We start from the raw sequence: 13347 nt of genomic DNA, 5'->3' as shown, positions 1-13347 counted from the left end.
TATAATTTATTATTTGCTTAAATTGTTACTTTTTAAATTTAAAATAATATTTTCTCTAGACCGAATACAAATGAGGAGACTTTTTGCTGACGTGACGCTCATATGTTGGATTTCGAGATTATTTTCTTAAATATGGTTATTAGAAATTTTTGTAATTTTATTTATAAATTAATAGATTATTTGGTTAAATTGTTTGATAATAATAAGGATTTAGTTTTTGAGTTTATTAGTAAGGTAGTTAGATATTTAAATCTTAATATTATTAAACAAATTTTAAAAAAATTAATAAATTATTTGGTTAGATCGTTAGATATCAATAAAGATTTAATTTTCAAATTTATTAACAAGGTAGTTAGATATTTAAATCTCAATATTATTGAACTAATTTAAACAAAGTTATTTATAAATTATTTTAAAATTAAGACGGTTGTTTAATAATGAAATAATCAACAATTTAAAAGTAATAACAAAACAACAAAAAGCAAGTAATAGTAAAAAACAAGTTCGAAAATAAAATAATAAGAGCTTAAATTTGAAAACAGAAACAAAACGTCATCTTTAAAAGAGGTTGTTATTTTTTAAACTTAGTTATTTCTTTAAGTTATTTTGCTTAGGTTGTTATTTTTTAAATTTTAAGTTATTTTGCTTAGTTTGTTATTTTTTTAAATTTTAAGTTATTTATAAATTATTCTTTTAAATCATAAATTATTATTATTTGTTTAAGTTGTTATTTTTTAATTTTAAGTTATTTTCCCATAATTAAATTTTTAAAAAATTAAAAAAAATACATGTCTCAGTTAAGAGAGCTCTTATGACTTGATTCATGAATTTGCTAAGAGAAATCGATGATGGATAATCAATTATTATTTTTTAAATATAAACACTTACACATAATAGATGAGTAAAATAAAATCTATGAATTTTAATATTAACTTCATTGTAAGTCTATATATTTGAATTTATTTATTTTAGTATTTTATATTTAAATTATTAATTTAATTTTATTTTGTTAAAAAAAATTTATAATATTAATTTTGTTTGTACTTAAAGGATTTTAATTTATTAAAAATTATTTTTTTTAAATAAATATTTTTTCTATCTTTTTATTTAAATAAATATTATTATTAATATGTTAATATTAAAAATATAAAAAATAAACATACTTTTAAAAAAATACTTTACATCGTTTTATCTTATAAAAAAATAATTAATTAATTATTAATTTTTAAATTGTAACTATTTCTTTAATAAAATATAATTTATAAATTGTGTTTAAAATTTTTGAATTTTTTAATTTTTAATTTTAAAAATATAAAATACATATGTATATAATGATTACAATTTTTTTGTTGTTATTTTTGAAGTTATAATTAGTTTTTTTAATATAAATACTTACACGTATTAAATGAGTAAAACGAAATTTAAAAATTTTAATATTGACTTCAATGTAAATTTATTTATTTAGATTTATTTCAAGATTTATTCTATAAATTTAAATTTATTTATTTTAGTATTCTCTATTTAGATTGTTAGTTTAATTTTATTTTGTTATAAATATTTTTGTAATATTAAATTTTTTTGTGCTGGAAGGATTTTAATTTGTCGAGAAAAAAATTATTTTTGGTGAATAGATATTTTTTATTTTTTATTTAAAATGTTATTATTGGTATGTTAATATTAAAAATATAAAAGATAAAACATATTTAAAAAAATGTATAATGAGATCAAATAATTTTATGATTGTGGGTATTTATCTACACGAAAGGCTATATGGAGAACTTTGGCTTATGATATTCAGTTATGAGATTAATCTTTTATTTACCTAGAAAATAAAATATCATCTTTAAAAACAATGACAATCTTGAGAAAATCATTGATTAAGAGAAAGGGAAAGGTACAATGTTCTTAACATGGATGGGAGGCCAACAAAGAATTTGAAGCATGTCAAACTTTAACGTATGCTGAGTTTTCAAATCAATTTGTTTATAAAATAGAAGAAAAGGAATGATATCTACGCAAGAGAGAGTATTTTATCGGGAGATTAAACTATGTTCCACCAGGTATATCTGATATCTACTATATGATAATTTTGTTAATTATTCAAAAAAATCGCATAACATATGAGTCTATTAAGATAGTTAATGGGATTACATATCCTAACTTCCAAGATATTTTCTATTTTATGGGCCTACTGTGTGACGATAGAAAATTCATTGCAGCTATTAACGAGGTTTGGTCATCAATTGAGAAAACTGTTTGTGATGCTATTGATATCTAATAGTGTTAACAAACTAAAACATATTTAGAATGCAACTTAAACATTATTGGTTGACGGGATACTATATATGAGGAGAAAAACATTGAAACCAACGTATTTCACTATGTGGTCAATCATTATCGCATGTAGGACTTTACTTGCCAAAATCAGTGTTTATCAATGGGCATCTTTACGTTATTTTGTCAAGAATTAAGAGTTGCAATGGTTTGAACATTCTAATTCTAAATAAAGACAGTAATCCAAACTCATCAACAACAAATGTCGCGTTCAACAAAATTTTTAATAACATTTAGATAAGAAAATAGTATTTTCATTTTAGTAACATGTTATGATTTGCACTTTTATACAAATATTTGTCATAGATATAACTAATTTATTAACTATACTTTCAGACTTGAAATAAAATGTATAACATGAAGCACAACATCATATTCCAATTACCTTTCTAATGAGGTTAGTAAAATACTAGGTTGTTGATAAATTTTCATTAGTCTTATAATATACAGTTTAGTGTAAAATTAACTTGCTATTATTACAGTTATATATGTTCTTATTTTTTCAGGTCTCTTTTCTTATGGCTCAAGAATATTATAGACTTCAAACTGTTCCATTTGTATTTTACTTTAAATAAAGATAAAATAACATATTAAATACGTTTATTATATAATGACAATGATAATGTTATACTAAACTTGAAAAATTTATAATTATAAAATATTATTTTTTATTTATCATGTGAAATTAAAATATAAGCCCGTGCATCGCACGGGTTTAACACTAGTATATATATAGAGAGAGGATAATGTAATATATTTTTTATTTCTAATGCTTATGTTTTTTTTTAAATATTTTTAATGTTTAATTTGATTTAGTTTTATTTTTAATTTTTTAAATTTATTTAATTTTATTTTTGATATATTTTATTTGTGTCAAAATTATTTTTAAATACTATTAATTTTGTTTTTAATGTTTTAAATAAAATTAATATTTAAAAACAATTTTAACACAAATAAAAAATATTCAAAATAAAATTAAACAAAATTAAATATTTTAAATACTTTTTAAAAAATTATAAATGTTAAAATAAAAAAGAATATGTGTGTGTGCGCGTGCCAATAACATCCATCAATTGTTCATATTTGAGCACCCTTTTTCGTAGTCATTCAAGACTCGAAGTGATTTATCCATTAAAATAGAGAATTAATTTTTACTCAAAAAATATTAGTTAATCTTTTATTATAATATTTTGTTAACTTTTATTTTCTTAAAAGATTTAAAAATTAATATTTAAATTTTAAAATTTTAAATTTAAAATGTGAGTTGTGCCTAAGAGAAAATACATAGTGCAATATAGCATTAACAAGGAGAGTTAAGACAGAAAATACAAGTGAAGATTGAGATAAGGAGCGATAACAGATAGATGGTACAACAACAAGAGAAGATGCTGTGCCAACAAAGAGAAAAGATGGGAGCGGAGGCCAAAGAGAGATATAAGGTACTGTTAGAAAATGAAACATCCGATCAGAAGAGCAAAATTCATATAATTGACATAAATGAATACTAAATATTTTACTAAAAAAATATGATATAATAAAATTATCAAATCGAATAATCATTTTATTCTAACTAAATCTCTGACACAGAAATATAAAATGGTAATTTATGATACTCCACCCAAAACTAAGTTTTAATTACATCTAAAATGTCAAATTAAATGGTATAAATATTTAATTCAAATACAAAATAAAAATACCAAAATAATACAAGACAAATCTTCTCTAAACAAAGAGTAATTAATAACTTGGTATTCAAAACAAATGTGAAAACATAACATACAAAGAAAAATCTAATAATTTTCTCTCTAGCATTCACTAATTATGAATCATAACTCTTAAAAAAATGATATATATGCATAAACTTAAGATCAAACTACTTATTTATAATATTCTTGTAGAAGCAAAACAAAAAAAAATCCAACCAAACAACTTGCAAACAAGTTGTCATAATGATCATAATATAAAGATTAGTCAACTTTTTTGACTATATTATAATATGACACTTGTAACTAGACACTTGCAACTTGGTTCATGATAATTTTACTATGTTCTTTAACTTAATATTTGTGCAATTTGATTTTAATATTTGTTCAACTTGTGGACATTCATTTTTAATACATTGACAAATCAAAATTGATTTTGATTTCTTTACAATCTCCACCTCAAAATCAATTTTGATAATATCTTCAAAAATTCCACCTAAAATAAAATATTAATATATAAATTTAGTTAATATAAAATTTTAAAATAGAATCTCCACAAAGAATCAACCAATGAGATCGATATCTAAAGAGCATTTCCACCATCTTCAATAATATTTGTTGAAGCATTTGAATTATATTTTTTGAGGTAAATACTAAATTAATATCCAAAATATTTTGATGCTGATAAAATAGTACTTGATTTTTGTTATTGACAAAATGATCCTCAAAAATTTTAAAATTTAACAAATATAACCAACTGCCAATTGAGTTACCTGGAATTAAAATTTAGAGGTGACGTGTCAAGTTAACAATTATCATATACAAAATTAACTCATTTTTAATTTTTATAATTTAAAAAAACTCTAATTTCAATTTTTTAAAAACCCTAATCCTCTTTTTTTTTTCATAAAACTCTCATCTTTTTTCTAAATCATCATCATTTTCTAAAACTCTAATCTCCTTTTTTTCTTCTTCTTTTTTCTCTTAACGATGCTATTTTTGGGAATCAGATAGTGATTAACGAGACTTTGGTTATAGTTGTGGTGGTGATGGTGACAGCGACAGAGGGGGTGGAATCTTCTGCAGAGGCATCGCATGAAAGACCCTGTGTTCTTGAGACAATGGTTCAGTTTGCGATTGGCAAAGCGTGTTAAGAGAAAAAATGGGCGGCGGAAATTCGCGATCCAAGAAAAGGTGTTCGCGTTTGGCTTGAAACCTTCAACACCACCAAAGAAGCCACCAGAGCCTATGACAGAGAAGCTCGTAAGATTCGCGGAAAGAAAGCTAAAGTGAACTTCCTCAACGAGGATGACAAACACTCCATTCAACAATCTCGCAACATTATTCCAAACCTTTCTCCTCCTCCTATTTGAAGATCGAGTAATCATCCTCCTCTATATCAATATGGTGATGTCAACAACAACAACAACAACAACAACAACAACAACAACAACAGCAACAGCAACATGAACAACCAAGCAAGGATTCTGAACCTCAACTTAGAGTTTGGTTACGATCTGAATTATGGATGAGCTATTGGTGTTGGTGGTGCCATCAACGCAGACCCATTTGTGAGTTGTATTGATGATAATTCTGAGTATGGGTCTGGTTTTGGTTTGGCATTGGAGGTGGTAGGTGGGTCAAGTGGTGATCAATAACATCAAGAGGAGAAGAAGAGCTACGAGTTGGAGAAGCTTTTGGAAGAGCTAATGACATATGCGGAAAAAAATGAGAAATGAAAAAGGAGTTGAGTCTTGAGAATAAGGGATTGAGTATCAGAGAAGCATCTTTGGTTAGAAGAATAAGAAAAAGGAGGAAGGTAGAGGCAATGACGAATAACAATGAAGAGGATTTAATTGGGAAAGAAAATTGGTAGATGATGATAAGGAAGGGGAAAAGATGACAGTTTCAGAAGAAAGGGGATTAGGATTTTTAAAAAATTGAAATTGGGATGTTTTTAAAATTATAAAAAATTAAAAGTGATTAAATTTTGTAACTATTGTATTTGTTAACTGACACGTCACCTTTAAACCTCAACTTTAGGTAACACAATTGACGGTTGGTCATTTTTATCAAATTTTAAATTTTTTCGGAGATCATTTTATCAATAACAAAGATCAAGTACCATTTTATCAACGCCAAAATATTTTGAGTATCGATTTGGTATTTACCTCATTTTTTTTAGTATAGGACAATATCTCTTCCAAGTCTATACTTTTCTTGGTTGTTGTATCTTTTCAGTTATCTCTACTAACCAAAGCAATTGCTCATAAATTCATGATGGTCACTCCTATTATGATCCATTTTCATGACTTAGAAGCAATGATTTAAACTCATCAATATTTACATGTTATGTTTATGGATGGGTATTATTTTACAAAAATGCTTGTAAGTGAGGTAGTAAACAAAGTAATATTATAACTTGTTGTTCTCCAAAAAAAAATTCACCCAACTCTATCACCAAAGATGTAAACTCAGTAATATGCAGTTTCACTAAAGTTCCTTTTGTCATACAAAGCATATAAAGACATTGTAATATACCGAGATGGTTGGTTATTGTCTTGTTCATGTATAATGTCTCTAACTTGGTTCATAGAGTAGTGGTTGTTTTTTCTAAAGGAACTTCTTGCAATATATAACACCATACCACACAGAGCTTTACGCCTAGAATATAAACTAGAGGTGGTGAGGCGCTACGACCACTAAAAATAAAAATACTAATGTATATAATTGAAGGAAATTGTAACTAAGAGCCTTGAAAGAGAAGTTAATAAAAAACGAAACAGAAATTGCATTCCTCACGAAAGTTACACATAGATGGATAAGCAAGTTCGAAAGAAAAGTTTGAAATATATACATATAGATCAGAATTCCAAAATACAGATAACAAGCTCCGACTCGACATGCGAAGCTAAAGCCGTCCAGAGTATGTTTATATATATATATATATATATATACATATATATATATACATATATATATACATATATATATATATGTATATATATATATATGTATATATATATATACATAACCTAAAATACAATCCCAAACTATAAAATAAACTCCTCTTTCTCCTAGTCAACCTCTAGGAGGGACTAAGTACAAAATACAAAGAGTAGAGAACAACTATGTAAATATATATACAAGCAGAACATAATGCTAAACCCAAAATATAGCTCTTCACCTCCATAAGGTCTTTAGAATGCTCATTGTGATGCCTCCCGACCTGCATCTGAAAGAACAATATATGTATCGAATGAAAATCGGAGGTTCTCAACATAGTAAAGGTGCACACGTACATAAGATATAAGGTCCCGGGAAAGCCAGAGGCGATCCTAGAACTCCGACACTCAAATATAAAGCTTAGAATTAACTTTTAAAACCATAATACAAGATGACCTATCTAAGATTCCTAAGTCTAACTCAATTCTACTTATTCCCTCAGCGTCTCGCCTTCCTCCAATCCTCCAAAATTTCAGTGCACAGACAAGCAATACAGACAAAACAAACACAAGTAGGATACAGATACAGCAAGTAAGCATAATAATCACATAGGCAAGTCCAATTAATGCACAATCAAACAAAACACACATATGCATATGATGTATGCCTGCCCTATGGCTAATGAGTCTCATCTGTCGGTTATATACCCAACTCGACATGTCCAGTAGCTAACCCGGACATCATCCTCTTAAAAACTGGTAAGCGGTATAGTACCACGATCCTCACTTAGTGAGCGGTAACCCACCTCGATCTCTGCCATCTGTGGGCGATAAACTATCTCGATCCCCACAAACGTTTTCAATTAAAAAACAACACACACGTGGGTGGTAAATAACTACGATTTCCATAAAATAATTTTATATCAAATCTGGTGGTCGGTAAATAACTACGATCCCCACAAAAACAATTTCAAATCAAGTTCATTCTCATCATCATATAGTATTTTATTTCATGCAAAATCATTCGTTGTCATTATCCTCGTTACTTCATACCCCATTTCATTATCTTCATTCATATAATCTCGACATTCAACACTTCCTCAACCACAAATCATTATTTTTAAACCTCACCATTAAGTTAACTAATTCTCTAGGTTTTTTCCCCTCTCTAAGATTAAAAACTAAATTAGGGACTTTAGAAAGTAACTATAGAGCAAAAAAAGGGTAAAAATTGAACTTTTTTTCAAAAATAGGGGTACCGCGTACGCATGCATGATCTCACGTACGCGGAGTGCAATTTGCCCCGCTCGCGTATGATGCGTGAGCATCTTTCCTATTTTTTCTAGTGAATTTGCATTTAAATTGTTTAGTTTAATAAAAAATTAATTATCTTTTAGCCACTATGGATGCTACTTTGAGTCTCGTGCAATTTTGTTTATTTTAGGTAGCATTTGGCTGGATTTGATGGAGTTTCTGTAGCACAAGAATTAAAGGAGGGGACAGCTAGGAGGGACGTGCGCGCATACCTGACGCGTGCACGTGATTTGGAGCTTTCCATGGCGACGAGTGTACGTACTTGACGCATACGCATGATTTGGAGATTTGTGTAGCGATGTGTGCGCGTACCTGACGCGTACGTGTGACACACAAAGAAGACCATCGACGAGTACGCGTGACTGACGCGTACGCGCGACATGCGCCACGTGCAGAAAACGCAGAAAAACGTTGGGAGTGATTTCTGGACCCCATTTTGGCACTCAAGTAAGGCGCAGCTCTTTGCCAAGTAAAGCATGGATCCAGTGAAGCAAGTGGGCCCCATCCATCAATTGAAGACTTGCTGATTGCTATAATTGATTCTGATTTAAATTCAAATTTGATTTTAAATTAGGAAAAGATATTATTTTAATTTTAATTTTAGAAAATAGATTTTTAAATTAATTAGGATTAGATATAAAAAGGAGAAACTTTTCTTTTAGGAGGGGGAATTTCCATTAGGGAATTCTATTCAACTTTACATTCGGGATTCTGACGATTGGATTTTTGATGGTTTAGAATTTCTCAAGTAAAACCTCGTTGTAAAGTATAGTTTCCAAACCAAACAATAATCCTTTCGTACAAAAAGTTGTTTGTCACTAGTACAAACCCCTAAATTTATAAACCGAAGTATTGGAACCTCGGGTCGTTCTCCCTAGGAATTACAATAGAGTGTCTTGTTATTGGTTTGAGTTATTTTTGGGGTTTTGATAAGAAGCATGAAAGATAAATGGCAAGAAAGTAAACTAAGGCCTAAAAAGGTCTTGGCAAGGGTTGGTAGTCAAGGATCTCTATCCTAATCACTAACCACAATATGAGAATTGGCAAGGATTAATCCCATTAAATCATCCTTTAACTAGTAGTAAAGGAAAGTCAAATGAGCTATATCAATCCTAGTCCATAAGTCCTAACTCTCCACCAATTCAATTAGTGAGAACTAGAGTCAATGGCTCCCAATCATCAATCACTTGGACATTAGTAACTCAAGAGTTCCTAAGTTACCTTTCCAAGCCAAGAGTATAAAATTCTACTCTAAAATCCAACCAAGCATTTCATCAAACACTTGGAAGGCATAAAAGGAAAGCATAGTAAATTGCAAGAAAAGTAAATCTACACTACTCAATTACAAGGAATTAACAACAACAAATCAAATGAACACAATTATTAAGAAGTACCTTTTATTGAATTGAAAGAGAGTAGAAGAAACAATTCTAGATCTACAACAAAATCTAAGAAAAAACATAAAGGAAATTACAACAAAAGAATAGAGGAAGATGAATGTAACAACAAGGAATTGAAGAGTAGAAGTAGAAGAAAGCAAAGATTAAAACCTAGATCTAAGAACTAATCCTAATCCTAATCCTAATTCTAGAGAGAAGTGAGAGCTTCTCTCTCTAGAAACTAACTTCTAGAACTAAACTAAACTAATGGTTAAAAGTTCTAAAGTGTGAAGTATGAAAAAGTATGAAAGTGTATCTTGATTCCCCTTCAATCCTTGGCTTAAATAGCATCAGAAATGAGTTGGATTGGGCCCACAAGGCTTCTAAAATCGCTGGCCACATGTTGCTTTAAGTGAACTAGGTGGCAGCAACGGCGCGTGCGCGTACTTTGCGCGTGCGCGCCACCATACGTGAAGCAACTATGGCAAATCTTATATCGTTTCGAAGCCCCGGATGTTAGCTTTCTAACCCAACTGGAATCGCATCATTTGGACCTCTGTAGCTCAAGTTATGGTCATTTAAGTGCGAAGAGGTCGGCTTGACAGCTTTCCGGTTCTTTCATTTCTTCATGAGTTCTCCAACTTTTCATGCTTCTTTCTTCATTCCCTTGATCCAATCTTTGCCTTCTAAATCTGAAATCACTTAGCAAACATATCAAGGCATCTAATGGAATCAAGGAGAATTAAATTTATCTATTTTAAGACCTAAAAAGCATGTTTTCACTCTTAAGCACAATTAAAGGAGAATATACAAAACCATGCTATTTCATTGAATAAATGTGGGTAAAAGGTTATAGAATCCCCTAAAATCAATACAAGACAAACCGTCAAATTGGGGTTTGTCAACCTCCCCACACTTAAACCAAGCATGTCCTCATGCTTAAGCCAAGAGAAAGCAAAGGGCATCAACATTTATTCAATGAAAACTAACTAAATGCAATCTACCTATATGCAACTATCTACATGAATGCAATTGCTTGGTCAAAATAAATCAATTCCCAAGAAGCATATATGCACAAGGGCTAAGGACTAGCAAGTCTAATCCACAATTGAATTGAGTTATTAAATACTTTTACAAACTTGCATGAAAGGAGATGATCATTGGTGGAAACATGTAATTGAGCATCAAACCCTCACCGGATGTATTTGCACTCTATTCGCTCAAGTGTTTAGGGTCGATTCTCTCAATTCTCTCCTAATCATGCTTTCTAAGATTTGTTCTTCTTCTAACAATCAACAAATATTTTATGCATGCATACATATATCATGAGGTCTTTTCTTTGGTTGTAATGGGGCTAGGGTTAAGGTAGGATGCATATATGGTTAAGTGGGCTTGGAGTTTGAATCTTTGATAAGCTTAAACTTCCCACCTAACCTATGACATCCTATACAATTAAGTTCTAATCTAACTACCCATTTTTCACTTTTTCACATACTCATGTATTCCTTTTTAATTTCACAACACCTATGCATTGATTTTATTAGACTATACTTTGATTTGGGGCATTTTGTCCCCTTTTTATTCCTTTCTTTTTTTTTTTCTTTTTCTTTCTTTTTCTATATATTTTTTTTTTCTTTTCCATATTATTTTTTCTTTTTCTTTTGCTTTTGTTTTTCTCATTTTTTTATATATACAAGAATCTCAATGCATAAGGTTTTACATTTGATCAATACATGAGTATGTACCCAATTCCCAATGTTTTCAATAACAATACAAAATTACCCTTTTATTCACCCAATGTCCCAAGGTTCCCACACTTGAATGATACTCACACACTCTAGCCTAAGCTAATCAAAGATCCAAATAAGGACATTTATTGTTTTTCGCTTTAAGGCTTGTAATGTGCTAAAATTAAGAACAAGTGGGTTAAGCGTAGGCTCAAATTGGCTAACAAAGGAATATAAAAGGGTTGGCTATTTGGATAAGTGAGCTAATGAAATGATGGCCTCAATCATATAAATGCATGTATACACAAAATAATGGACATAAAGAATCAAACAAATCAAAGATTACAATCATAGAAAGAGAATAATGCACACAAGAAGGAAAAATAAGTGGTTATAAGATGTAACCACACCATTAGGCTCAAATCTCACTTGCTTGTGTTCTTAGCTCAAAAAAACATGATCCACAAGATATATATAATTCAAGCAAGTTCTATGAAAAGTTTTTACTCAAATCAATTGGTGCCCTATAGATAGAAATCCTTGAAAATTTTCATTATTTTGACTAAGCTTATTGTGTATATATATGCAAAAATAAGAAAATGCAAGTAAAAATCCTAAAATCCTAGAATGAAATGCAAAAGTGTTGGGATTAGAAACTTGTCACCCAAAATCGCCGAACGGTCGGACGACCTCCCACACTTAAAAGTTTGCACCGTCCTCGGTGCACGCAAAGGAGAGCTAGGTGGACGGGTTGCTACAATTGATGAGTTCCTCAAATGGTGGTGCGGATGACTTGTTTGTTGCCCCATTTAAAGCTATTCATATCTCCCTTCTTTGGTGGCCAACCTAAAAGGGGAGGAAAGAAGAACGACAATTAGGCCTACAACAAAGGTATCAAAACAAGTAGAACATAGGCGGGGGCTAATGCCAAATAAAGGGATGGGACTCTACTACATGGTAGCTACAACATGTAGAGGAGGAAACAATAAAAGAAAATGGCATATCAATGATACTTGATGCAAGAGTAAGGTCAAAGCATGAAGAGTGTATGGCTCATCAAGTTCACATAAGAAGGAGTGGGTCATGAGAGACAATATGAGGTCATATCAATGCATAAAGACAAAAGAGTTATACAAGATGAAGCATTGATTTAAAAGTTTCATCACCCAACAATATCAAACAAGTCAAGAAGCACCAAAATAATGCAAGAATTTCTCAACAATTGAGTGTAAGAATCCAACACCATTATTGAAATGACACTTAGAAAAAAAAAACTGAAAACATGCTATAGAAACAAAATGAAAATGGAAAGAGTAGAAGTATGCGAATGTAATGAACAAAAGAAAATGGAAGACGAGAAAAAAAAAACTCTTTTTTTTTTTTTTTTACCGACGCGTGCGCGTCATGCGTGCTTACGCGTCGATGTGCATAATGGTTGAAGGACGCGTACGCGCCAGGTGCGCGCACGCGTGCATCGAGTTAGGCCGGAGGCATAATGTCGGCCCAAGTCTGGCACAACTCTCGGGTAAAGGTACCGGGGGTGCAGAGTGTGCAATCGACGCGCGCGCGCACAGTGTGCGTGCGCGCGCATTGCGAATTTAAGATCATGTGCGCGTACGCGCCAGGTGCGCGCACGCGTGCATAGACTTGTGCCCTAGGCCCAATGTTCGCACAGTGCAGGCCTAACTCTCGGGTTTTTGGCTGGAGGTGAATTTTTTGTATCCACGCGTACGCGTACAGTGCGCGTCCGCGTGGGTGGTCAAAAAATGCTCAGGTGCGCGTACGCGTTAGGTGCGCGCACGCGTGGATGGTGTTCTGTTTTTTCAAAAAAAATATTTTTTTAAGTTCTTACACCAATCCAAGCCTTTCAATCCTCCAAACAGCTACCAAAACACACTAAAACCTTATTCATCATACTATACTACTAACTAAACTTGATAAAACA

At 30.7% G+C, this 13347-nt stretch overlaps 1 pseudogene; it reads left to right on the top strand.

Moving 5' to 3' along the window:
• The first annotated feature begins 3698 nt into the window (after positions 1-3698).
• LOC130949150 (uncharacterized) lies at positions 3699-6368 on the top strand (annotated as a pseudogene).
• Positions 6369-13347: the final 6979 nt, after the last annotated feature.

Source organism: Arachis stenosperma, chromosome 9 (genome assembly GCF_014773155.1).
Source record: "Arachis stenosperma cultivar V10309 chromosome 9, arast.V10309.gnm1.PFL2, whole genome shotgun sequence".
NCBI lineage: Eukaryota > Viridiplantae > Streptophyta > Magnoliopsida > Fabales > Fabaceae > Arachis > Arachis stenosperma.
Note: the sequence above shows the minus strand (reverse complement) of the source record. Positions and strands in the feature narration are given on the sequence as shown.